Below are 5488 nucleotides of genomic sequence, written 5' to 3'. Positions count from 1 at the left end.
GGGGGTCATTCCGAGTTGTTCGCTCGCTAGCAGTTTTAAGCAGCCGTGCAAACGCTAAGCCGCCTCCCACTGGAAGTGTATTTTAGATCAGCAGAAGTGCGAACGAAAGGATCGCAGAGCGGCTGCAAAATAATTTTGTGCAGTGTCAGAGTAGCTCCAGACCTTCTCAGTGCTTGTGATCACTTCAGACTGTTCTGTTCCTGATTTGACATCACAAACACGCCCTGCGTTCGGCCAGCCACGCCTGCGTTTTTCCTGGCACGCCAGCATTTTTTCGAACACTCCATGAAAACGGTCAGCTGACACCCAGAAACACCCACTTAATGTCAATCACTATGTTAATGCCTAATTATTTTAAAGGAATTGGGGAGTCTCCATTGTGATAATATTCAGCATATAGAATTTATTATCAAAGAAGAGACCACGCCTATATTTTTCTGCGCAGAGAGACGTGACCCTACACAGACTTCATCAATGATGTCCGTCCCTTCAGGGGATTTCAGGCTTACATATATAGTACATAATTATATAATAATTCATAATTGATTAATCAATGGGGCGTGTATTCAGATAACAAGGGGATTATAGATTGGTTGTTGGTCACCAACAGGAAATCTCAAATATGGTCAGCTGGGCTAGATGTAATGGCTGATCTTCTCCTGAAGATGGCAGACTGGTTCCATGAGTCTTGGATCTCCCATTCACATCAATAGAGTCGCTCAATAAGCTTCGTCAGCAAAGAGGTTATTCCTGTTCCTATGTCATGGTGCTCTTTTCAGAGCCGAAGGTTCATTTGATATTTATTTATCAAACCCCATAAAATGTCATTAAGTTCTGGTTATCTAAATACAAGGCTCTCTATTTAGACACGTACAGTCTTAGTCACAAGCTAGGACAAAGGATGACAGAAAACTCCACTGTAAGAAAGAATGACCATTATGGGAATTAAAGTGCCAATTACAGATATATAACTATAAGTCTGAAAGCACAATTTCTGAGGCAATACAGATGTATATTTCATTTTTCCTCCCATCATTCCTGTCTTTTGTTTCATCTCTAAACACAACATATAGTAAATCAAATATTCATTATATTCAAATTAATTTTCAAATGAGTGTGAGATATGAGATAGGAAAAGGAAAACCCGTTCTCTGGATGCAATCGCCGGCACGAGTCCATTGAGTATCGATGTGAAAAGTCTCAACCCTCCAGAAACCTTGGACAGATAAGAGAAATGAAAGAGGTAGCGACAGGATGTATTCTTGTCTTCTACAACCTGGCTATAGGTGGAGGCTCCTTCTTACTAAGTGTACATATATGAAGCATGAGCGTGTAAGTACCTATTAGGGTATATTTCTGATAATCTGACTGTGTGTGATAATACTACTGATTCACTGTGTGTGATAATACTACTATATTACTATGTGTGATAATACTACTGATTCACTGTGTGTGGCTACTGCAGTGTAGGTAACGGGAGTCATTACCATAAGCTTGGTTCTTGGCTTCCTTTCAGGCTGTGTGAGTACTTTCCCACACGATCGTCCAAGGACAGGCAGGCATTTGATTGTTACATAACTTATAAAAATGATAAGTATTATTATCATAACATAGTGTAGTATGTGGTAAAGCCATTTTGAAATTCCGGCTCCCATCCATCTGAAGTGTAGTATGTGGTAAAGCCATTTTGAGATTCCGGCTCCCATCCATCCGAAGGGGTCCCAATCAGCCGATTGGGCCATATGTTCTTGTATATCCTGCAACAACTTAACCTTCTGTTCAATGGGATTATAATTATCTGAGATGTTAAAACAACACATTCCTTTAAATTGTTCACAACCACTCAATGGCTGCTCTATTTTGTATCAAACCATCTCTTACTTCTCTAAGTTCTTCATTTATAAGAGCAATAGCCATACTGGTGGCATTTATGGTTTTTGCCAATCCGCAGGCTAATCTGTTTATCACCCTTGTGTTATACAGGCTAAGTCCTGGGGCTCCTATGAGTGAAAAGGCTAATGCTGAGTATTGTGCCTTGCTGAGTAGTGACAAGTCTGACTGGCAATCAGGATACAATGACCTTTTTTCTTTACTGTGAGAGTCTAAAGTAGTTAGGTTTGCATGAGCTGCTACAAAGGTGAGTCTGCCTAAATAACAAACTCCAGTGTGATTTGCTGGGTAGTAGGAGAATGCAATATCTCCACATACTAAAAATAAGCCCCTGGGTCAATTCTAGGGCTGCTTATTGTTACCAAGGAAGTACACTTTGGGGTAACCCCTAAAGACTCAAACTGTGGCTTACCAACAATATCCCAACAGTTCTTTTCAGCTATACTAGGCTGGATCTCCAGCTTATATCTGGTGGTGTGATACTGCCCGATTTTATTTTCCGGGTTGTTGGTCCCTAATGTTTCCATGTTAATGTCTATAAAGGTGATATTTTTCCTGGTAGCAATTCTATCTTCTGCATTTCTTCTATTGTTATTAGAATACATATAAAGCAGGTCTTACAAGCTTCTCCCACATGTTTGGGTGGTACTACACAGAAAGCATTACTATGGGCGACAGCTGGGGCCAGTTCTACAAAGGTGTTCCTCTCATATACTCTAGCTTTTTCCACTGGGCCCTCATAGGGGTTTTCATCTGTCTTTGTGTTTTTATTCTTATTTTCCCTTTCCTCTGGGAGCCATTCCTGATCATTCCGGATTCCCCCATGGATTGTATGGTGTCTGTCTGAGTGTTGTGTCTGATTCCTCTCCTCACCTTCATAACACCATACTATACAATCATTCTGAGGGATTCTCCCACAGTGTACACAGATACATCTATACATATTTACCATCTTGTGGCACTCGGTCTGTTCTATGGGGGCCCTGACTGTGCGTGCACCTCCAAAAAGCAGTGGATCATCGTGGCACCAATCTATCCATCTTTGTTCAGGGTTTCATCTGCAATATTTACAAATACACCTGGCTATCAGGGGTAGCTGCTGACATCTGTTTGGGTACTCTTGTTTTTCCTCTTTTCTTTTGTTTCTTGTGTCTAGGGGTGTGATGAGAGGTACATGACTAGGATAGGGATGTATTACTTCCTCAAAGTTCATCAGAAACATACCCTCTGGGAAGCCACCTCATGCACCCCATCAGACTGCCCCTGCCCTGGGCCCTCAGTCATCCTAGTTAGTAAGTAGTAAGTCAACAATCCCCCCCATCCATATTATTACTCCCAGGCTTAGAACCAATACTCCAATTTCGGTAGCCATTCTGAATCTTTTCTGCACCTGGTTGGGGTTTAGCAACACGGATTGTCCCATATCATTTTCAACATACATCTTACCAAACCAGGCCATTTTCTCTCTTAGTCTCTGGTTACTGGGGTTCCTCAAAAAGAGCCTGCAAGTTAAATGTTTCTGCAGCTTCTTCCTCTGGTGGGTTTTTCTGGGACTCTTTGCTCTTTCCGTTCTCAGTCACTTTCTTGCAATGCAATGCATGTATCCAAGCCGATTTCTCTGCCACCTTTATAGCCGTGGGCATGGTCAACAGTACTTGGTATGGGCCCTCCCACCTGTCTACAAATGAACCAAAGCGTAAGAAATTTCTAACCATCACAAATTCTCCTGGTTTCACATCATGGCATTTCAAGTCACTTTGATTAGCAGCTTTAGAGAGAATTAGTCCCTTGTGTATCTGTTTGAATTGTTCATGCAAGTCTAGGACATATTTTGTGGTTAGATCGTGTAGAGTGGAGTGGCTTTCTTCTGGGCCTATCATCAGGTTGGGATGTTTTCCGAATAACACCAGACTGAGAGGTTTGGGAGTCACTCTAATGCTGTGTAGTATGATGGGCAGTGCCTCTACCCAGTTTAGGCCTGTCTCTTCTATGACCTTGGAAAGTTTGTTCTTTATAGTATAATTAACTCTTTATATGAGGCCTGCCGCTTGAGATCTATAAGGACAATAAAGTTTGGACTCTATACCCATGATCCTACACATCTCTTGGAAAACCTTACTTGTGAAGTGTGTGCCTTGATCGGACTCAATGATCTCTGGAATACCATATCTAGATACAAATTCTTGTACTAGCTTCTTAGCTGTAAAATGTGCTGTGCAGGCTACCGCTGGGTATATATTGCTAACATTTATACCAACTCACAATATGCATATTGTGAGTTGGTATAAATGTTAGCAATGGAGGTATGCCGCACAGGCTAGATATAATGTTAGATTCTAAGTACCAAGCTAAAGTAATGGAGTCTGAGAAAATAATATTTTCTATCCAGATCTACATTGGGTGGTGCACCCTGAGTCAGTATAAAGCTTTGCAGACACAGAGGGAGAAGAAAAAGACTCTTTTGTGGGTGCACTCTTTGTATCATAGGAAAGTCAATAGAAGTAATGAATCATGAAAATATTAAATTAATTTAGTTTTATTAAATTCCTAGTAAAATATATCAGTAGTTTGATTGATTATTTAAAGATAACAAAATTAATGATAACAAAAATAACAATAAAGATTGGTGATAATTTACAAATCACTACTGTCTGCCATGCTTTGGTAGTTAATTGAGGATTATCCTGCATATGGTAGGTTCACAGATTGATCACAGTACATAATTTAATCAAATTTGATGATAAAAGGGATATATAACACACCTAAGCCTATGCAATAATTTCAAGACATCTGTTCGGTCAGACAATGAGAGCCGCCAAAAGAAGGTGATGAGTGAGTAAAATTAAGAGTAGAAAAATTAGAAAAGTGTGAATCTGCTGTCAGTGTTAAACACTGGACATGGTAATTGTGCTCTACTAAACTGGATCTTCCTCAGGAGTCTCCTACCTGAGTACTGATTCAGCCCGACACTGATTAGCTTCCAAGATGGGATGGATTCGGGCGTTTCCAGTGTGGTATGATAGTAGAGTGGTACATTGATGATTTTTGTCACTCTGGAGTCACTGATGAGAGTTCACAAAAAAATGAAAAAAGGTGGCAACAGAAAAGTAAAGTGGAAAGAGAATAGATGGATCTGCTGCCAGCGTTACAGATGGGAGACTGAATCGTTGGTGAGAGTCCAGAAAGATAGAAAAGACATGAAAGAAAGTAATGTTGACATGGGAATCTGAAACTGGTGCTAAAAAAGGTCCTGATATTGGCAAACAAAGAATACTGTAAATAGTACCAGTATGGATGAACACACAATAGCAACTTGCTGGGTTATCAGGTAATACTGTGGTAAAAATTAAGAAAATAAGGGAGATGCTTAATTAACAATTAGTGGCTATAAGGACTATAGCTAATAAAGAAAGGGCTAAATGAATCACGAGCAGAAAGATGGGGTGTGAATGATCCATATAACACTCAATGAACTGCTAATGTTGTACAAAACTATTGTATCAATTGGTACAGAAAACAGAGAAAAGAAGAAAAGAGATTTTATAGTATAACAAATGTCATTTGAAACTGCAATGAAATATTTTTGCAAAATACTAGA

At 39.9% G+C, this 5488-nt stretch overlaps 1 pseudogene; it reads right to left on the bottom strand.

Annotated features, from left to right (window-relative positions):
- Positions 1-4799: 4799 nt before the first annotated feature.
- On the bottom strand, positions 4800-4918 carry LOC134984793 (5S ribosomal RNA; annotated as a pseudogene).
- Positions 4919-5488: the final 570 nt, after the last annotated feature.

This window comes from Pseudophryne corroboree, assembly GCF_028390025.1.
Source record: "Pseudophryne corroboree isolate aPseCor3 chromosome 3 unlocalized genomic scaffold, aPseCor3.hap2 SUPER_3_unloc_8, whole genome shotgun sequence".
NCBI lineage: Eukaryota > Metazoa > Chordata > Amphibia > Anura > Myobatrachidae > Pseudophryne > Pseudophryne corroboree.
This window is presented reverse-complemented; position numbering and strand designations above follow the sequence as displayed.